At 47.4% G+C, this 24,287-nt stretch overlaps 1 protein-coding gene across 1 annotated transcript in view; it reads right to left on the reverse strand.

The window, feature by feature from the left end:
- Positions 1-24,287, reverse strand: part of CLASP1 (cytoplasmic linker associated protein 1) — a 148,731-nt gene that overhangs the window by 77,113 nt on the left and 47,331 nt on the right. The window lies entirely within an intron of this gene.

The raw sequence follows: 24,287 nt of genomic DNA on the forward strand, positions 1-24,287 counted from the left end.
GGCGCCGCTGCGGCGCCCGCCGCTGCGGCGGGCGCCGCTAATGTGAACGTAGCCTAACCCATTAATATCACCTAAGTATCCCATAACAGGAGAAAAGGCGAAGGGAGCAGCAGTAGGTGTAAAAGGGACGTCACTGTGCCCCAAACACGACAGTCACCACAAAAGGTCTGTAGACATGAGAATGACTGTACGTCCCTATATACCATGTGCAGACATGTATACAACACACAGCGCTGCAAAGAAGTCTAAGGCTATGTGCACATACTAGAGATTGGTGTGCGGATTTTTCCGCACTGTTTTTGCAAAATCCGCAGGTAAAAGGCACTGCGAATTACCTGCGGATTTACTGAAGTTTTTGTGTGTATTCCACCTGTGGTTTTACACCTGCGGATTCCTATTGTGGTGCAGATGTAAACCGCTGCGGAATCCGCACAAAGAATTGACATGCTGTGGAAAAAACACCGCAGCGTTTCCATGCGTTTTTTTTCTGCAGCACATTACTACAACGCATGGAAAACAGCGGCAGTTCCACAGCGTCAATCTGCAACGTGTGCACATAGCCTCAGTGCTGGAAAAAGTGCTGCACAGTAAAAACGCCTCCAGTAATAAACGGGTTAATAGTTAATTGATAAAAATAAACGAAATACAAACGGAACCAAGCAAAAAGAAACGTAAATCCTATCGGTGTCTGGGGACCGCCAGTCACCTCCACCGCCAGTACCTGGGGACCGCCCGTCGCCTCCACCGCCAGTACCTGGGGACCGCCCGTCGCCTCCACCGCCAGTACCTGGGGACCGCCCGTCGCCTCCACTGCCAGTACCTGGGGACCGCCCGTCACCTCCACCGCCAGTACCTGGGGACCGCCCGTCACCTCCACCGCCAGTACCTGGGGACCGCACGTCACCTCCACCGCCAGTACCTGGGGACCGCGCGTCACCTCCACCGCCAGTACCTGGGGACCGCGCGTCACCTCCACCGCCAGTACCTGGGGACCGCGCGTCACCTCCACCGCCAGTACCTGGGGACCGCCCGTCACCTCCACCGCCAGTACCTGGGGACCGCCCGTCACCTCCACCGCCAGTACCTGGGGACCGCCCGTCACCTCCACCGCCAGTACCTGGGGACCGCCCGTCGCCTCCACCGCCAGTACCTGGGGACCGCACGTCACCTCCACCGCCAGTACCTGGGGACCGCCCGTCACCTCCACTGCCAGTACCTGGGGACCGCACATCACCTCCACCGCCAGTACCTGGGGACCGCCCGTCACCTCCACCGCCAGTACCTGGGGACCGCCCGTCACCTCCACCGCCAGTACCTGGGGACCGCACGTCACCTCCACCGCCAGTACCTGGGGACCGCCCGTCGCCTCCACCGCCAGTACCTGGGGACCGCCCGTCACCTCCACCGCCAGTACCTGGGGACCGCCCGTCACCTCCACCGCCAGTCCCTGGGGACCGCACATCACCTCCACCGCCAGTACCTGGGGACCGCCCGTCACCTCCACCGCCAGTACCTGGGGACCGCCCGTCACCTCCACCGCCAGTACCTGGGGACCGCCCGTCGCCTCCACCGCCAGTACCTGGGGACCGCCCGTCGCCTCCACCGCCAGTACCTGGGGACCGCTCGTCGCCTCCACCGCCACTATCATGGGACCGCCCGTCGCCTCCATCATCAGTATCTGGTAACCGCCCATCTCCTCCATCATCAGTATCTGGTATCCGCCCATCGCCTCCATCTCTTTTCGTCACTTGTACACAGGTTACAGAGGATCTCGGCAGGACGTTGCTCCAGACATCTTGGAGACCTGACCCCGGATCTCCTGTGTATGAGGCTCAGTGGATCCTTCAGTCTCTTCTGTGATTCCGTATCAGTGCAACATACTCCGATATGTATATATGTATGTTACATTGATGTGTGTACGTATTATATAATACACACCCCAGTGTAACATAGATATATAATGCACACACACACCCCAGTATAACATACGTACACAGTACTGACCAAAAGTTTGGACACACCTTCTCATGTAAAGATTTTTCTGTATTTTCATGACTATGAAAATTGTACATTCACACTGAAGGCATCAAAACTATGAATTAACACATGTGGAATTATATACTTAAAAAAGTGTGAAACAACTGAAATGATGTCTTATATTCTAGGTTCTTCACAGTAGCCACCTTTTGCTTTGATGACTGCTTTGCACACTCTTGGCATTCTCTTGATGAGCTTCAAGAGGTAGTCACCGGGAATGGTTTTCACTTCACAGGTGAGCCCTGTCAGGTTTAATAAGTGGGATTTCTTGCCTTATAAATGGGGTTGGGACCATCAGTTGTGTTGTGCAGAAGTCTGATGGATACACAGCTGATAGTCCTACTGAATAGACTTAGAATTTGTATTATGGCAAGAAAAAAGCAGCTAAGTAAAGAAAAACGAGTGGCCATCATTACTTCAAGAAATGAAGGTCAAACTTTGAAAGTGTCCCCAAGTGCAGTGGCAAAAATCATCAAGCGCTACAAAGAGACTGGCTCACATGAGGACCGCTCCAGGGAAGGAAGACCAAGAGTCACCTCTGCTTCTGAGGATAACTTTATCCAAGTCACGAGCCTCAGAAATCGCAGGTTAACAGCAGCTCAGATTAGAGACCAGGTTAATGCCACACAGAGTGCTAGCAGCAGACACATCTCTACAACAACTGTTAAGAGGAGACTTTGTGCAGCAGGCAGTGATGGGGTGCTGCGCCAGATGACCTGGCCTCCACAGTCACCAGACCTGAACCCAATCGAGATGGTTTGGGGAGAGCTGGACCGCAGAGTGAAGGCAAAAGGGCCAACAATACTAAGCATCTCTGGGAACTCCTTCAAGATTGTTGGAAGACCATTCCCGGTGACTACCTCTAGAAGCTCATCAAGAGAATGCCAAGAGTGTGCAAAGCAGTCATCAAAGCAAAAGGTGGCTACTGTGAAGAACCTAGAATATAAGACATAATTTCAGTTGTTTCACAATTTGTTGTTAAGTATATAATTCCACATGTGTTAATTCATAGTTTTGATGCCTTCAGAGTGAATGAACAATTTTCAGAGTCATGAAAATACAGAAAAATCTTTAACCCCTTAGTGACAGAGCCAATTTGGTACTTAATGACCGAGCCAATTTTTACAATTCTGACCAGTGTCACTTTATGAGGTTATAACTCTGGAACGCTTTATCGGATCCCGCTGATTCTGAGATTGTTTTTTCGTGACATGTTGTACTTCAAGTTAGTGGTAACATTTCTTCGATATTACTTGCGATTATTTATGAAAAAAATGGAAATATGGCGAAAATTTTTAAAATTTTGCAATTTTCAAACTTTGTATTTTTATGCCCTTAAATCAGAGAGATAAGTCACAAAAAATAGTTAATAAATAACATTTCTCACATGTCTACTTTACATCAGCACAATTTTGGAAACAATTTTTTTTTTTTTGTTAGGGAGTTATAAGGGTTAAAAGTTGACCAGCAATATCTCATTTTTACAACACCATGTTTTTTTTAGGGACCACATCACCTTTGAAGTGATTTTGAGGGGTCTATATGATAGAAAATAACCAAGTGTGACACCATTCTAAAAACTGCACCCCTCAAGCTGCTCAAAACCACATTCAAGAAGTTTATTAACCCTTTACGTACTTCACAGGAACTAAAACAATGTGGAAGAAAAAAATGAACATTTAACTTTTTTTTGCAAACATTTTACTTCAGAACCATTTTTTTTAATTTTCACAAGTGTAAAAACAGAAATTTAACCACAAATTTTGTTGTGCAATTTTTCCTGAGTACGCCGATACCCCATATGTGGAGGTAAACCACTGTTTGGGCGCACCGCAGAGCTTGGAAGTGAAGGAGCACCGTTTGACTGTTTCAATGCAGAATTGGCTGGAATTGAGATCGGACGCCATGTCGCGTTTGGAGAGCCCCTAATGTGCCTAAACAGTGGAAACCCCCCACAAGTGACACCATTTTGGAAACTAGACCCCCCAAGGAACTTATCTAGATGTGTGGTGAGCACTTTGAACCCCCAAGTGCTTCACAGAAGTTTATAACGTAGAGCCGTGAAAATAAAAAATCGCATTTGTTTTCACAAAAATGATTTTTTCGCCCACAAATTCTTATTTTCACAAGGGTAACAGGAGAAATTAGACCACAAAAGTTGTTGTGCAATTTCTCCTGAGTACGTCGATACCTCATATATGGGGGTAAACCACTGTTTGGGCGCACCGCAGAGCTTGGAAGAGAAGGAGTGTCGTTTTACTTTTTCAATGTAGAATTGGCTGGAATTGAGATCGGACGCCATGTCACGTTTGGAGAGCCGCTGATGTGCCTAAACAGTAGAGACCCCCCACATGTGACACCATTTTGGAAACTAGACCCCTTAAGGAACTTATCTAGATGTGTGGTGAGCACTTTAAACCCCCAGGTGCTTCACAGAAGTTTATAACGTAGAGCCGTGAAAATAAAAAAATCGCATTTTTTCTACAAAAATGATCTTTTTGCCTCCAAATTTTTATTTTATCAAGGGTAACAGGAGAAAATGGACCCCAGAAGCTGTTGTACAATTTGTCTTGAGTACGCCGACACCCCATATGTGGGGGTAAACCACTGTTTGGGCGCATGGCTGAGCTCGGAAGCAAAGGAGCGCCATTTGACTTTTCAATGCAAAATTGACTGGAATTGAGATCGGACGCCATGTCGCGTTTGGAGAGCCCCTGATGTGCCTAAACAGTAGAAACCCCCCAAAAGTGACCCCATTTTGGAAACTAGACCCCCCATGGAACTTATCTAGATGTGTAGTGAGAACTTTGAATGCCCAAGTGCATCACAGAAGTTTATAATGCAGAGTCGTGAAAATAAAAAATATATATTTTTTAACAATAAAGATTTTTTAGCCCCCAAGTTTTTATTTTCACAAGGGTAACAAGAGAAATTGGACCCCAAAAGTTGTTGTCCAATTTGTCCTGAGTATGCTGGTACCCCATATGTGGGGGTAAACCACTGTTTGGGCGCACGGCAGAGCTCGGAAGGGAAGGAGCGCCATTTTGGAATGCAGACTTTGATAGAATTGTCTGCGGGCGTTATGTTGCGTTTGCAGACCCCTAATGTACCTAAACAGTAGAAACCCCCACAAGTGACCAAATTTTGGAAACTAGACCCCCTAAGGAACTTATCTAGATATGTGGTGAGAACTTTGAAAGCTCAAGTGCTTCACAGAAGTTTATAATGCAGAGTAGTGAAAATAAAAAAATATTTTTTTTTCCAACAAAAAAGATTTTTAGCCCCCAAGTTTTTATTTTCACAAGGGTAACAGGAGAAATTGGACCCCAAAAGTTGTTGTCCAATTTATCCCGAGTACGCTGATGCCCCATATGTGGGGGTAAACCACTGTTTGGGCGCACGGCAGAGCTCAGAAGGGAGGGAGTACCATTTGACTTTTTTAGCGCAAAATTGGCTGTCGTGTTTGGAGACCCCCTGATGTACCTAAACAGTGGAAACCCCCCAATTCTAACTCCAACCCTAACCCCAACACACCCCTAACCCTAATCTCAACCCGATCCATAATCCTAATCACAACCCTAACGATAATCACAACCCTAACCCCAAAACAGCCCTAATCTCAACCCTAACCATAACCCTAATCAAAACCCTAAATCCAACACACCCCTAACCCTAATCCCAACCCTAACCCTAATCCCAACCCTAATCCCAAACGTAACACTAATCCCAACCCTAATCCAAACCCTAACCCTAATCCCAACTCTAACCCTAACTTTAGCCCCAACACTAACTTTAGCCCCAACCCTAACCATAACTTTAGCCCCCGTCGTCACAAAAAAAGTTCAATGTAACCTTTTTTTTGTACGTCGCGTCCGCCATTTCCGCGCATGCGTGGCCGTAACTCTGCCCCCTCCTCCCCAGGACATAGACTGGGCAGCGGATGCGTTGAAAAACTGCATCCGCTGCCCACGTTGTGCACAATTTTCACAACGTGCGTCGGTACATCGGGCCGACGCATTGCGACCGCCCCGTACCGACGCAAGTGTGAAAGAAGCCTAAGGCTACTTTCACACTAGCGTCGTACTCGGCCCATCGCAGTGTGTCGGGCCGACGTACCGACGCTAGCGTTGTAAGCGCCGCACAACGGGTGCAGCGGATGCTGTTTTTTCAACGCATCCGCTGCCCCATTGTGAGGTGCGGGGAGGCGGGGGCGGAGTTCCGGCCACGCATGCGCGGTCGGAAATGGCGGACACGTCGCACAAAAAAGTTACATGTATTTTTTTTTGTGTCGACGGTCCGCCAAAGCACGACGCATCCGTCGCACGACGGATGCGACATGTGGCAATCCGTCGCAATGCGTCGCTAATGCAAGCCAATGGAGAAAAAACGCATCCTGCAAGCACTTTTGCAGGATGCGTTTTTTCTCCAACGACGCATTGCGACGGAAGCCAAAAAACGCTAGTGTGAAAGTAGCCTAACCCTAACCCTAGCCCTAACCCTAAATTTAGCCCCAGCCCTAACCCTAACCCTAACCCTAACTCTAACCCTAACTCTAACCCTAACTCTAACCCTAACTCTAACCCTAACCCTAACTCTAACCCTAACTCTAACCCTAACTCTAACCCTAACTCTAACCCTAACTCTAACCCTAACCCTAACTCTAACCCTAACTCTAACCCTAACTCTAACCCTAACTCTAACCCTAACCCTAACTCTAACCCTAACTCTAACCCTAACTCTAACCCTAACTCTAACCCTAACTCTAACCCTAACTCTAACCCTAACTCTAACCCTAACTCTAACCCTAACCCTAACCCTAACCCTAACTCTAACCCTAACTCTAACCCTAACTCTAACCCTAACTCTAACCCTAACTAACCCTAACTCTAACCCTAACTCTAACCCTAACTCTAACCCTAACTCTAACCCTAACTCTAACCCTAACTCTAACCCTAACTCTAACCCTAACTCTAACCCTAACTCTAACCCTAACTCTAACCCTAACTCTAACCCTAACTCTAACCCTAACTCTAACCCTAACTCTAACCCTAACTCTAACCCTAACTCTAACCCTAACTCTAACCCTAACTCTAACCCTAACTCTAACCCTAACCCTAACCCTAACCCTAACTCTAACCCTAACCCTAACTCTAACCCTAACTCTAACCCTAACTAACCCTAACTCTAACCCTAACTCTAACCCTAACTCTAACCCTAACTCTAACCCTAATTTTAGTCCCAACTTGTCTTCTCCTGCCGGCCGGCAGATGGCAGCAGATGGCGGGCGCACTGCGCATGCGCCCGCCATGATGAAAAAGCCGGCTGGCAGGAGAAGACAGAAGAGGACCCAGGGACCCCGGGTGAGTATGATAGGGTCCCCGAATCCCCCTATTTCTCTGTCCTCTGATGTGCGATCACATCAGAGGACAGAGAAATAACTGATCGCTTTTTTTTTTTTTTTTTTTTTTTTGCGGTCGCCGGTAAACTGTTAATTACCGGCGATCGCAAAGCAGGGGTCGGTGCAAACCGACCCCGATCATGTTCTTTGGGGTCTCGGCTACCCCCGGCAGCCGAGACCCCAAAGATCTTCCGGGTGCCGGGCGCACTGCGCCCGCCATTTTTTCCCGGAAAAAAGATGGCGGCGCCCATGGGGAGACACGAGGAGCACCGGGGGAGGTAGGTGAGTATTGGGGGGCTATTGGGGGCCATCGGGGACCACATTTTTCTGTCCTCCGATGTGCGATCACATCGGAGGACAGAGAAATTAAACGGCAAATCGCGTTTTGGTTTTTTTTGTTGCGACCGCCGGTAAACGGTTAATTACCGGCGATCGCAACTCGGGGGTCGGTAAAAACCCCCCGAATCATGTTCTCTGGGGTCTCGGCTACCCTCGGCAACCGAGACCCCAGAGAAAATCCGACTCTGGGGGGCGCTATTCACTTTTTCCACAGCGCCGTTAATTAACGGCGCTGTGGATTAAGTACCCTTAGCGGCCGCCGTTAAAAGGCGTATCGGCGGTCGTTAAGGGGTTAAATGAGAAGGTGTGTCCAAACTTTTGGTCTGTACTGTATATAACACCTCAGTATCATACAGGGACACCACATATACACCCCAGTGTAACATACATATATAACACACACACCAGTGTAACATACATACAGTTAGGTCCATATATATTTGGACAGAGACAACATTTTTCTAATTTTGGTTACAGACATTACCACAATGAATTTTAAACAAAACAATTTAGATGCAGTTGAAGTTCAGACTTTCAGCTTTCATTTGAGGGTATCCACATTAAAATTGGATGAAGGGTTTAGGAGTTTCAGCTCCTTAACATGTGCCACCCTGTTTTTTGACAATTGACTCCAAGGCTATTTCATGGACAGGTGTGGGCAATCCCTTCGTTATGTCATTCTCAATTAAGCAGATAAAAGGCCTGGAGTTGATCTGAGATGTGGTGCTGCATTTGGAAGGTTTTGCTGTGAAGTAAACATGCGGTCAAAGGAGCTCTCCATGCAGGTGAAACAAGCCATCCTTGAGCTGCGAAAACAGAAAAAGCCCATCCGAGAAATTGCTACAATATTAGGAGCGGCAAAATCTACAGTTTGGTCCATCCTGAGAAAGAAAGAAAGCACTGGTGAACTCATCAATGCAAAAAGACCTGGGCGCCCACGGAAGACAACAGTGGTGGATGATCGCAGAATAATCTCCATGGTGAAGAGAAACCTCTTCACAACAGCCAACCAAGTGACCAACACTCTCCAGGAGGTCGGCGTATCAATATCCAAATCTATCATAAAGAGAAGACTGCATGAAAGTAACTACAGAGGGTTCACTGCACGGTGCAGCCACTCATAAGCATCAAGAAGAAAAAGGCTAGACTGGACTTTGCTATAAAACATCTAAAAAAGCCAGCACAGTTCAGGAAGAACATTCCATGGACAGATGAAACCAAGATCAACCTCTACCAGAATGATGGAAAGAGAAAAGTATGACGAAGGCGTGGTACAGCTCATGATCCAAAGCCTACCACATCCTCTGTAAAACCCGGCGGAGGCAGTGTGATGGCTTGGGCATGCATGGCTGCCAGTGGCACTGGGTCACTAGTGTTTATTGATGATGTGACACAGGAATGAATTCTGAGGTCTTCAGAGCCGCCATACTGTGTGCTCAGATCCAGCCTAATGCAGCCAAACTGATTGGTCGTCGTTTCATACTACAGAAGGACAATGACCCAAAACATAAAGCCAAAGCAACCCAGGAGTTAATTAAAGAAAAGAAGTGGAATATTCTTGAATGGCCAAGTCAGTCACCTGATCTCAACCCAATTGAGCAGCATTTCACTTGTTAAAGACTAAACTTCAGACAGAAAGGCCCACAAACAAACAGCAACTGAAAACCACCGCAGTGAAGGCCTGGCAGAGCATCAAAAAGGAGGAAACACAGCGTCTGGTGATGGCCATGAGTTCAAGACTTCAGGCAGTCATTGCCAACAAAGGGTTTTCAACCAAGTACTAGAAATGAACATTTTATTTACAATTATTGAATCTGTCCAATTACTTTTGGTCTCTTTTAAAAACAGGGTGGCACATATTAAGGAGCTGAAACTCCTAAACCCTTCATCCAATTTTAATGTGGATACCCTCAAATGAAAGCTGAAAGTCTGAACTTCAACTGCATCGGAATTGTTTTGTTTAAAATTCATTGTGGTAATGTCTATAACCAAAATTAGAAAAATGTTGTCTCTGTCCAAATATATATGGACCTAACTGTATATAATACACACAGACCCCAGTATAACATACATATATAAAACACACCCCAGTATAACATACATATATAACACACACACCCCAGTATAACATACATATATAACACACAAACACCCCCCCCCAGTATAACATACATATATAACACACACACACACCAGTATAACATACATAAATACACACATCCCAGTATAACATACATATATAACACACACACACACCCCAGTATAACATACATATATAACACACACACCCCAGTATAACATACATATATAACACACACACCCCAGTATAACATACATATATAACACACACACCCCAGTATAACATACATATATAATACACACATCCCAGTATAACATACATATATAATACACACACCCCAGTATAACACATATATAATACACAAACATCCCAGTATAACATACATATATAAAACACACCCCAGTATAACATACATATATAACACACACACCCCAGTATAACATACATATATAACACACACCCCAGTATAACATACATATATAATACACACACCAGTATAACACACATATATAATACACACACACACACCCCAGTATAACATACATATATAATACACACACACACCCCAGTATAACATACATATATAATACACACACACACCCCAGTATAACATACATATACAATACACACACCCCAGTATAACATACATATATAATACACACACCCCAGTATAACATACATATATAATACACACACCCCAGTATAACATACATATATAATACACACACCCCAGTATAACATACATATATAATACACACACACACACCAGTATAACATACATATATAATACACACACACACCCCAGTATAACACACATATATAATACACACACCCACCCCAGTATAACATACATATATAATACACACACCCCAGTATAACATACATATATAATACACACACCCCAGTATAACATACATATATAATACACACACACACACACCCCAGTATAACATACATATATAATACACACACACACACCGCAGTATAACATACATATATAATACACACACACACCCCAGTATAACATACATATATAATACACACACACACCCCAGTATAACATACATATATAATACACACACATCCCAGTATAACATACATATATAACACACACACACCCCAGTATAACATACATATATAACACCCCCCCAGTATAACATACATATATAACACACACACACACCCCAGTATAACATACATATATAACACACACACCAGTATAACATACATATATAACACACACACACACCCCAGTATAACATACATATATAACACACACACACACACACACCAGTATAACATACATATATAACACACACACACACACACACACACACCAGTATAACATACATATATAACACACACACACACACACACCAGTATAACATACATATAGAATACATACATACACCCCAGTATAACATACATACATATCACACAGGACACCACACATACACCCCAGTATAACATACATACACATCACACCTCAGTATCACACAGGACACCACACATACACCCCAGTATAACATACATATAGAATACATACATACACCTCAGTATAACATACATACATATCACACCTCAGTATCACACAGGACACCACAGACACCCCAGTATAACATACATATAGAATACATACATACACCCCAGTATAACATACATATAGAATACATACATACACCCCAGTATAACATACATACATATCACACAGGACACCACACATACACCCCAGTATAACATACATATCTATCACACAGGACACCACACATACACCCCAGTATAACATACATACATATCACACCTCGGTATCACACAGGACACCACACATACACGCTGATGTCTCTGCTGCTGTTGTGTGATGTCTCCTCCATTACAAACAGCAAGACAAAAGAAAATGCCGGGTGTGAAGCCGTCACCAGGGAGGCAGAAGTGCACCGCCCGCAGCCGCTCATCTGCAGAGGATTACTGTGCTGCTGTAATGATGGCGACGGCGGAGACTGCAGGACCGGGACCTCCCAGGACCCCCATCGACACAATGGGGAGACCACCAAGCATAACGCTGCTGATCTTACTGGTACATATTCTTTGGCAGATGAGCTTCCTCAGCATCCCTCCGCTCTCCTCCCACACCGGGTCCACATTGGAAGGCGGTCCGCACTGAATGCTCAGCTGTCTGCACGCACTGGGGGGCCGCGGACATGCTGGGAAATCAGATCCTTGCTGTTCAGGCTGCACCTTCCCACGATGTGAGGTGTGGTGTGAAGAAATGAAGCCCCCTCCACCGGCTGGCTGAGGTCTGAGGAGCCCACGCTGATCCCGAAGGAGCGTCAGCAGCTGCTCTCTGGCCACGACTGATGGATGCGCCCCCCAGGGAACGAGCCCTCGCAGGCTGGAGACCACGCCGAATGAACGGATGCGATGACACGAACACAAGCAGGTACGGACAGGACGGAGAGAAAATGGAGGGCTGCAAGAGACGGGAGGCCGGGCTGAGCGCCACACACCTTACATGTCAGCTGTCTCTGCAGCACAGGAACATGGTGATGTCATGGAGGGTGGTGAGCAGCACAGGAGGATCCCACGAGGGCCACAGGAGGATCCCACGGGGCCACAGGAGCTCCCTGCGATTACAGACTCATCACCAAGTGACATGACAAACCCCAGAGGAGCACATGTCGTGAAATGAGGACCCCCAAAGTCATTTGTCGCTACCAACAAAAACCACACCAAGACAGTGGGGACCGTCGACATCAAAACATCATTACTGACAATTCCTGACAACAAGGCAAAAGATCAGGACCCTCCATCATCAAAACGTCATTACAAAGGGGCACTACAAACCCCGACACCAAGGCAGAGAGGAGAACGCGGTGACAGATCAGGACCCCCCAATATCACAGTCTCAGTAAGAGTGTGTCATATACACCCGAAAGTCACTATAAGCCCCTTATACCGTGCACATCATTATCCCACATACTCTGCTACACTGAGCGCCTCAAAAAGGAATGACCTCACTCTGCTCAGATACAATGTATCCACAGCCGGAGAAAGGGACTATTGCCTAGCAACCAGGCTGTCAGACAGGACGGTGACAGACACCGAGTGTACAGAGCAGAGGAGCCGGCAACAGAGACATTAACAGATAGACGCAAATACAGGGGATACAGAACACTACTCATGTGCTCAATTACTCCCTGTTATCAGCCATTACCGGGGGAGGGGACTGTAGGACAGGAGACTACAATCTATTACTCCCTGTTATCAGCCATTACCGGGGGAGGGGACTGTAGGACAGGAGACTACAATCTATTACTCCCTGTTATCAGCCATTACTGGGGGAGGACACTACAATCTATTACTCCCTGTTATCAGCCATTACCGGGGGAGGGGACTGTAGGACAGGAGACTACAATCTATTACTCCCTGGTATCAGCCATTACTGGGGGAGGGGACTGTAGGACAGGAGACTACAATCTATTACTCCCTGTTATCAGCCATTACCGGGGGAGGGGACTGTAGGACAGGAGACTACAATCTATTACTCCCTGTTATCAGCCATTACCGGGGGAGGGGACTGTAGGACAGGAGACTACAATCTATTACTCCCTGTTATCAGCCATTACCGGGGGAGGGGACTGTAGGACAGGAGACTACAATCTATTACTCCCTGGTATCAGCCATTACTGGGGGAGGGGACTGTAGGACAGGAGACTACAATCTATTACTCCCTGGTATCAGCCATTACTGGGGGAGGAGACTGTAGGACAGGAGACTACAATCTATTACTCCCTGGTATCAGCCATTACTGGGGGAGGGGACTGTAGGACAGGAGACTACAATCTATTACTCCCTGTTATCAGCCATTACTGGGGGAGGAGACTGTAGGACAGGAGACTACAATCTATTACTCCCTGTTATCAGCCATTACCGGGGGAGGGGACTGTAGGACAGGAGACTACAATCTATTACTCCCTGTTATCAGCCATTACTGGGGGAGGGGACTGTAGGACAGGAGACTACAATCTATTACTCCCTGGTATCAGCCATTACTGGGGGAGGAGACTGTAGGACAGGAGACTACAATCTATTACTCCCTGGTATCAGCCATTACTGGGGGAGGGGACTGTAGGACAGGAGACTACAATCTATTACTCCCTGTTATCAGCCATTACTGGGGGAGGACACTACAATCTATTACTCCCTGTTATCAGCCATTACCGGGGGAGGGGACTGTAGGACAGGAGACTACAATCTATTACTCCCTGTTATCAGCCATTACTGGGGGAGGACACTACAATCTATTACTCCCTGTTATCAGCCATTACCGGGGGAGGGGACTGTAGGACAGGAGACTACAATCTATTACTCCCTGGTATCAGCCATTACTGCCGGAGGGGACTGTAGGACAGGAGACTACAATCTATTACTCCCTGTTATCAGCCATTACTGGGGGAGGGGACTGTAGGACAGGAGACTACAATCTATTACTCCCTGGTATCAGCCATTACTGGGGGAGGAGACTGTAGGACAGGAGACTACAATCTATTACTCCCTGGTATCAGCCATTACCGGGGGAGGGGACTGTAGGACAGGAGACTACAATCTATTACTCCCTGTTATCAGCCATTACCGGGGGAGGGGACTGTAGGACAGGAGACTACAATCTATTACTCCCTGGTATCAGCCATTACCGGGGGAGGGGACTGTAGGACAGGAGACTACAATCTATTACTCCCTGGTATCAGCCATTACTGGGGGAGGGGACTGTAGGACAGGAGACTACAATCTATTACTCCCTGGTATCAGCCATTACTGGGGGAGGTGACTACAATCTATTACTCCCTGTTATCAGCCATTACTGGGGAGGGGACTGTAGGACAGGAGACTACAATCTATTACTCCCTGTTATCAGCCATTACTGGGGGAGGACACTACAATCTATTACTCCCTGTTATCAGCCATTACCGGGGGAGGGGACTGTAGGACAGGAGACTACAATCTATTACTCCCTGGTATCAGCCATTACTGGGGGAGGAAACTGTAGGACAGGAGACTACAATCTATTACTCCCTGTTATCAGCCATTACTGGGGGAGGGGACTGTAGGACAGGAGACTACAATCTATTACTCCCTGTTATCAGCCATTACTGGGGGAGGGGACTGTAGGACAGGAGACTACAATCTATTACTCCCTGTTATCAGCCATTACTGGGGGAGGGGACTGTAGGACAGGAGACTACAATCTATTACTCCCTGTTGTCAGCCATTACTGGGGAAGGTGACTACAATCTATTACTCCCTGGTATCAGCCATTACTGGGGGAGGGGACTGTAGGACAGGAGACTACAATCTATTACTCCCTGTTATCAGCCATTACTGGGGGAGGGGACTGTAGGACAGGAGACTACAATCTAATACTCCCTGTTATCAGCCATCACTGGGAGAGGACACTACGTTCTATTACTCCCTGGTATCAGCCATTACTGGGGGAGGGGACTGTAGGACAGGAGACTACAATCTATTACTCCCTGTTATCAGCCATTACTGGGGGAGGGGACTGTAGGACAGGAGACTACAATCTATTACTCCCTGTTATCAGCCATTACTGGGGGAGGGGACTGTAGGACAGGAGACTACAATCTATTACTCCCTGTTATCAGCCATTACTGGGGGAGGGGACTGTAGGACAGGAGACTACAATCTATTACTCCCTGTTGTCAGCCATTACTGGGGAAGGTGACTACAATCTATTACTCCCTGGTATCAGCCATTACTGGGGGAGGGGACTGTAGGACAGGAGACTACAATCTATTACTCCCTGTTATCAGCCATTACTGGGGGAGGGGACTGTAGGACAGGAGACTACAATCTATTACTCCCTGTTGTCAGCCATTACTGGGGGAGGTGACTACAATCTATTACTCCCTGGTATCAGCCATTACTGGGGGAGGGGACTGTAGGACAGGAGACTACAATCTATTACTCCCTGTTATCAGCCATTACTGGGGGAGGGGACTGTAGGACAGGAGACTACAATCTAATACTCCCTGTTATCAGCCATCACTGGGAGAGGACACTACGTTCTATTACTCCCTGTTATCAGCCATTACTGGGGGAGGAGACTGCAATCTATTACTCCCTGTTATCAGCCATTATAAGGTGGAGGTGGCTGCAATCTTCTGCTCCCTGGTATCAGCCCTTTCCGGCTGGAAAAATTCACTTACCTACATGTGTCTGGCACTTGGTGGCTGTGCAGGCAGGAGCCGATGCTGGGAAGCTTTGGGTATGAGGACACGATCTGTGGGGGTCCGCTGTGGTGTTATTACTATGTAACTCTACAGAATGTCAGGGTCGCTGCATACGCCTCGTCCTAGTATTTTACAGCAGAAATGCTGACAACAAGGATAACGAGCGACAGAGAAGTTGGATATAAAAGTATAAAATGAGACGAGTCTGGTTTTGTTCACATCTAGATCATGGCTTCTAGTTATGGGGGAACAATGTGCTGCATAGGGGGCATATCCGTGTTGGAGCCGGTGTCACAGACCTGGCCAAAAATACTAAACAATGGCAGACACCTTTATAATCAATGGGGTTAATCAGGTGCCTGACATACAGGGGGTTCGTCACTTCTAGATTAGTATTTTGGCTCCTGTAACAGAACCCAAGACAAACTAATGCATCCGACAGCCCCAATGACCTATAATGGGGTCTGTACAGGGCGATATACAGCGCAGATGTCCGGTTCCTAATAACAAGGCCAGACATGGAGAACAGATCATAGCTGTGTAATACAAGGAATCCCCCCAGACAGCGGCACCCCCAGGTGGCCATATCCAGCAGGAAACCATTATCACCATTATTAGGTCACGTCAATGCTGAACCACAGAGGATCAACACTCCCCCACCAGGGTCAATACAGAGGCCCCCGAGCCATGAAGGACCAAGGCACGTACAGTAAGCAAAATAAGTATTGGATACACTGACGATTTCTCCTACAGAGAATGGAGAGGGCTGTAATTCTTATCGTAGGTACACTTCACCTGTGAGAGAAAGAATCTAAAAATAAAAACCAGAAAATCACATTGTAGGATTGTTACATAATTAATTTACATTTTGTTGCATGAAATAAATATTTGATCACCGACCTACCAGCGAGAATTCTGCCTCTCACAGACCTGTTTGTTTTCCTGTAAGAAGCCTCCTACTCTGCACTCATTACCTGGATTAATTGTACCTGTTTGACCTCGTTACCTGTCCACACACAATCACACTCCAACCTCTCCACCATGGCCAAGACCAAAGAGCTCTCTAAGGACAATAGGGACAAAATTGTAGAGCTGCAGAAAGCTGGGATGGGCTACAGGACAATAGGCAAGCAGCTTGGTGAGAAGGAAACAACTGCTGGCACAATTATTAGAAAATGGAAGAAACACAAGATGACTGTCAATCTTCCTTGGTCTGGGGCTCCATGCAAGATCTCGCCTCGTGGGATAAGTAGGATTCTGAGAAAGGTCAGGAATCAGCCCAGAACTACATGCGAGGACCTGGTCACTGACCTGAAGAGAGCTGGGACCACAGTCTCAAGCATTAAGCCATCATGGATTAAAATCCTGCAGGGCACGCAAGGTCTCCCTGCTCACATCAGCACATGTCCAGGCCAGTTTGAAGTTCACCAATGACCAAGTGGATGATCCAGAGGATACATGGGAGAAGGTCATGTGGTCAGATGAGACCAAAATATAACTTTTTGTTATGAACTCCACTCGCCATGTTTGGAGGAGGAAGGATGAGTACAACCCCAAGAACACCGTCCCAACCGTGAAGCATGGTAGGGGAAACATCATACTTTAGGAGTGCTTTTCTGCAAAGGGGACACAACGACTGCACCGTATTGAAGGGAGGAAGGATGGGGTCACGTATTGTGAGATTTAGGCCAACAACCTCCTTTCCATCAGTAAGAGCATTGAAGATGTGTTGTGGATGTGTCTTCCACCGTGACAATGACCAAAAACACACAGCTCCTTAAGAAGCATTTCAAAGTCATGGAGTGGCCAAGCCGATCTCCAGACTTGAACCCAATAGACAATCTTTGGAGGAGCTGAAACTGAATGTTGCCCAGCGACAGCCCCGAAACCTGAAAGATCTGGAGAAGATCTGTAATCTGTATGGAGGAGGGGGCCAAAATCCCTGCTGCAGGGTGTGCAAACCTGGTCAAGAACCACAGCAAACGTCGGACCTCTGTAAATGCAAACAAAGGTTTCTGGACCAAATATTAAGTTTTGTTTTTCTATTGTATCAAATACTTATTTCATGCAATAAAATGGAAATTAATCATGTAAAAATCATACAATGTAATTTTCTGGAATTTATTTTTAGATTGTCTCTATACTGTGTGACTTCAGGCAAAGCAGGGGGATGGGGTGCTGAGGACGGGGTGCAGGGCAAGTAAAGCAGGAGGACGGGGTGCAGGGCAAGTAAAGCAGGAGGACGGGGTGCTGACGGAGTGCTGGGCAAGTAAAGCAGGGGGGCAGGGTGCAGGGCAAGTAAAGCAGGGGGACGGGGTACAGGGCAAGTAAAGCAGGAGGACGGGGTGCTGAGGACGGAGTGCTGGGCAAGTAAAGCAGGGGGGCAGGGTGCAGGGCAAGTAAAGCAGGGGGACGGGGTACAGGGCAAGTAAAGCAGGGGGACGGGGTGCAGGGCAAGTAAAGCAGGAGGACGGGGTGCAGGGCAAGTAAAGCAGGAGGACGGGGTGCAGGGCAAGTAAAGCAGGGGGACAGGGTGCTGAGGACGGGGTGCTGGGCAAGTAAAGCAGGAGGACGGGGTGCAGGGCAAGTAAAGCAGGAGGACGGGGTGCAGGGCAAGTAAAGCAGGGGGACGGGGTGCAGGGCAAGTAAAGCAGGGGGACGGGGTGCAGGGCAAGTAAAGCAGGAGGACTGGGTGTAGGGCAAGTAAAGAATGACGGGGTGCTGGGCAGGTAATACAGTCCATCCATGAGATTTATTACGATGCGCTTACTTCACACACAAGCCCAAACATGAACCCACCTATCTGTATTGATATAGGGAGAATCATGGATAGAATGAAGATGGTCAAATAGTTGCCATAGAGTAGTGATCTCAGAGCAGGTCCCTGAAACCCCCCCCAAGGTATACCTAGATCGGCAGTGAAAATCACAGGGAGAAGGAACAGAAATGCAGGGAAATCAATAAGTGTAGAGAGGTGAGGGGCGGCCGCCCGGGAAGCGACCCACGGTATCACAGAGCACTACTCTATGGCAATGTATGAATACAGACTGGTGGGTTCATGTTTGGGCTACACCTATGCATGTGCCCCTCTTTATTTTGTAGAGCAATTGGATCCTCATTTGAAATTATTTTTGCTGTGGATAGGATCATTCCGGTGCTTATACTTGATCTGGTTTATTTTACATGCTCATGCTTGTGGGGATTTTCATTATTTACTTCAGGGGTGCGGTGTGGTGTGCGTCTCTGATCACTGATCTATGCATATATTATTGCCATTTTTCTGGATGAATTTGATCATGTATTGCACATTATCATAAGGATGCATCAATTAAATAAAATCAGTCTACATATATTTGTTTTGGGGTGCTTTGGCCTGAGAACCCCGGTTGTATCATTTTAATTGTTTTTTAATGAATATTTTCCTTGTTTCTTTGTGTCCAATAAAATTACACGTTTTATATTTACATATTGTGAGTGTGCACATGTTTACAGGTAGCCTATTTTCCTTTTCTCTGGTCATGCATATGTAACTTGTGTATGGGGATCCCAGTGCTGTCGGTGTAATGGGCCCGTGCTTAGGGCAATGTATTGATGTCTCCGCACACAGGAGAACGCTAGTAAAGCATGGAGCCACGCAAGTCCGAGGACTCCAGTCCCCAGTGAATCACTTACTAGTTCCTCTTACTGGAGAGACCCATAGACCGCTGGCTGAAGAGAATCCTCGAATGTGGGGGAGTCCTCTGCTGCCTTATAGTCCCCTCAGACCATCGCTCCTCATAATATTCTGCCATTTTGAGTCAGTGTCTTCTCATTTATAAACTCCGCTCCGATCACCCACTGGATACACAACACTTAGCACTGCAGCCGCCAATCTGAATTTACCGGGCAGAACAACGACGATACCCCAAATATCCAGAAATCACATATCTTCTCAGCTGTTAACATTGCTGGTCACCAACTAAATCGCAAGTGTCTTAATCCAAGAGCAAAGTAACCCTTTACCCAATAGTCGTCAGAGGAATAGGCTGCGGCCACGCGGATGTCGGCCTCCGGGCCCCGGGGCTAAACCACAAGCTCCACGAGATCCTTGTATCTGACCGCGGACGCCCTCATCATCCTGGGGGACTGAAGAGAATGTTCGTGGACTTGCAAGGAAGATTCTTTCCCTTTCTTGTGGTATTAGTATCTTAGTATCTGTTAATTTCACCAAAAAGGAAGACATTATCTGGGACCCAGCACAGAACCGGAGCTCCTCTTTGTGCCTTCTAGGTCCTCTCTCGCACGCAGGGTGCGGCACACGACCGTGCACCAGACAGCACTTACAATTACATGTCCCATGGCTTCCTGCGTCATCCAATGATATGTACAGACTATTCAGGTGCCGCAGCGGCAGGAGGAACGTTACCATGCAGCAGCCGCGACCATAGATGGAAAATGGTAGAGGCAGCGCGGGCACGGCAATCAGACGACACATAGTCGGGCATGAGCAAACGCTGCCAGGTTGGCGGGAGCCAGTGACCTAGCACACATTTGGTATTGCTGCGCCCACAACGATCGGCACTGCAACACCAGCCACCTGTCCACAACGACCGACACTGCAACACCAACCATTGGTCCACAACGACCAACACTGCAACACCAGCCACCTGTCCACAACGACCGACACTGCAATGCCAGCCACCCGTCCACAACGACAGACACTGCAACACAAACCACCCGTCCACAACGACCGGCACTGCAACACCAACAACCCGTCCACAACGACCGGCACTGCAACACCAACCACAACGACCGACACTGCAACACCAACCACAACGACCGACACTGCAACACCAACCATTGGTCCACAACGACCAACACTGCAACACCAGCCACCTGTCCACAACAACCGGCACTGCAACACCAACCACAACAACCGACACTGCAACACCAACCACAACGACCGACACTGCAACACCAACCACAACGACCGACACTGCAACACCAACCATCGGTCCACAACGACCAACACTGCAACACCAGCCACCTGTCCACAACGACCGACACTGCAACACAAACCACCCGTCCACAACGACCTACACTGCAATGCCAGCCACCCATCCACAACGACAGACACTGCAACACAAATCACCAGTCCACAACGACCGGCACTGCAACACCAACAACCCGTCCACAACGACCGGCACTGCAACACCAACCACAACGACCGACACTGCAACACCAACCACAACGACCGACACTGCAACACCAACCATCGGACCACAATGACCGCCACTGCAACACCAACCACCCGTCCACAACGACCGGCACCAACCACAACGCCTGACACTGCAACACCAGCCACCTGTCCACAACGACCGACACTGCAATGCCAGCCACCTGTCCACAACGACAGACACTGCAACACAAACCACCCGTCCACAACGACAGACACTGCAACACCAACAACGACCGACACTGCAACACCAACCACCCGTCCACAACGACCGACACTGCAACACCAACCACAATGACCGCCACTGCAACACCAACCACCCGTCCACAACGACCGGCACCAAACCACGACTGACACTGCAACACCAACCACCGGTCCACAAGGACAGACACTGCAACACCAACCACCGGTCCACAACGACCGGCACCAAACCACAAGGACAGACACTGCAACACCAACCACCGGTCCACAACAACTGGTACTGTATCACTAATGACCACCACACGAAGGACATTGTAACACAAATGACCAGAACACGACTGAAACCGTAAAACTAATGACCGGTACTGTAACACGATCTCATATCTATCCCTCACCATGAACAGCGTAAAACAAGCTACCGTATTAAAAATGCAGGAATTACTGTTTTTGATAATCACAAAAAAAAAATGATATAAAAGGTTGTATATATTCCAAAATGGTGTCAAAATACAGCAGATGTGCTAAATACAAGCCAAACACTCGTGTGATCAACTGGCAAGTGACTGTGTCCTTAGACTATGGCAACACAAAAGTAGATGTTATTTAAACAGCGCGTATTCTGCAACAGTAATGAAATTCCAAACATTTATTCACACTGCAATCTTACTGAACGGCAGAGCAGAGACAACACTTTAGTTGTGCAGGACCTACAGTAAAAAGTGACATGTACAACTACTGGCTTTTATTTCTTCTCATAAAGAGTTAATAAAAGTTTGGTGCCACTGACAAATACATCTCATCTCACAAAAAAAAAACTTTGCTGCTTTATACAATAATATCTACATGTTTAAAAAAAAAAAAAAAAAAAGTTTATGGATTCTGGAATGAATTGATTAATAAAAGAATTGCTTATTAAAGAGTTTATTTGGTAATTTGCTACTGAAGACATATAAAAAAAAAAAACCCAGTGGAAAACAAAACATGCGTGGTCCTAAAAGGTTAAAGGACCCACACTGACCGGCAGAGGGGCCCTTATGTGCGTTACAATGGGGCCACAGTGCATACATCCAACTGCTGCAACGTTCATTCACTATGGGGCACTGTAACAGGAGGAAAAAAGTTCTACAGGTCAGTGCGAGTCCCAGCGGTAATAAGTTACAAGGGCGAACTCAAACAGTAAAGTTTGGCGTCCGTATCAAACACCTACTATTTGGGCACCAGGAAGTCTGTGTTAGGCTGTGTGCACACAATGCTTTTTTTCCTGTTTTTTCGCTATAAAAATGCGATAAAAATGCATTAAAAATCCCATCAATTATAATGCACATGATGCGTTTTTTTTTCCCGCAAAAAAAAAAACGTATCGAGGTAAAAAACGCATCATGTTCATTAATTTTGTGGATTTTTCACGTTTTCCCGCTATTTAATGCATTGGAAAGCTCCAGAAAAAAACCCGAAAAAAGCACACAAAAACACATCTAAAATGTTCATAAAATGCAAAAAAAAAACGCATGCGGATTTCTTGCAGAAAATGTCCGGTTTTCTTCAGGAATTTTCTGCAAGAAATCCTGACGTGTGCACATACCTTTACTGTTCGGGTTTGGCTGCCAAAACACCGGGTGTTTGTTGCAAACACTGCTTCTGATCGGCAGTGAAATCCTCCCCGCCGGCCAGAGCTGCGGCTCCCAAACTGTCAGATGACAGCGTGAGCTGCGATCAGAGGTATAAAGTTTACCTCGGGTCACTGGTGTCAGCTGATGTGACTACTGCTCCCATCATCTGCCGCCTGCTGCCGCTAATAACAGTGAGAGAAGGAGCCGCCGATGGAAGCAGTCAGTGCCTGCGCTGCAAAAAAGAAAAAAGGGTGCGAGTTCCCCTGTGTTTTTGATAACCAGCCAGGCAAAACTCACAGCTGGGTGCTGCAACCCTCAGCTGTCAGCTTCAGCAAGGCTGGTTATCAAGAGCACTACCCCCCCTCCCATGCAGGTCAGTAATGGGCCCCGGAATCTTGCGCCTGCGCCCTGCATTCCCTCAGTAATACACATCTGCCTCCTTTCTGTGGGCGCTGCACTACGGGATCTTCTGCGCAGGTGAGTCACTGTGACCTCTGGTGTGCGCCCCGATAATATGCTCTCCAGACTTCCTCCCAGTACAGTTATCGCTAGGAACCATGTGAACACGGTGATGACTATGCAGAGAGGAAGTGGGGAGAGCACCTTATCGGCATGCACGCCGGAGGTCACTGGAGTGGAAGTTGCCTGAGCAGAAGATCCCTGAACGTAGCGTCCATAGAAGGGAGGATGAGGTGTGTAATCCTGAGGGAGTGCAGGCGCAGGATTCCTTCTAGACACCGCACGCCCCGGAGCCTGGAAGAAATCATTAACAAAGGCAGAATATAACATTTCTCAGCAACAAGACCATTAATATGAGGCAGACAGGTAGGACCAGTGGAACATTTCTGTTACCTGTATGCCCATATTAATAGGTCATAGACGTCCCGGGGGGGGACAGGTTCCCTTTAACCCCTTCACATCCAAGGACAGGCAGTGTCCGTCATTGGACGCCTCCCCCTGATCAGCTGACCTGTGCCCCTAACAGCCGCGGGTGGAATCGAGATCTACCCGTGGCTGTTAACATGTTAAATGCAGTTGTCAAACTGACAGCGGTATTCAGCCTGCATGCACAGGAAGCGCGTCATTACCTCCTCCCATCGGTGCCCGTGTCACATGATTGCGGGTCGCCGATGGGTTGGCATGACAACTTTGGGTCAGC

The sequence above is a fragment of the Ranitomeya variabilis genome, chromosome 7, assembly GCF_051348905.1.
Source record: "Ranitomeya variabilis isolate aRanVar5 chromosome 7, aRanVar5.hap1, whole genome shotgun sequence".
Lineage (NCBI taxonomy): Eukaryota > Metazoa > Chordata > Amphibia > Anura > Dendrobatidae > Ranitomeya > Ranitomeya variabilis.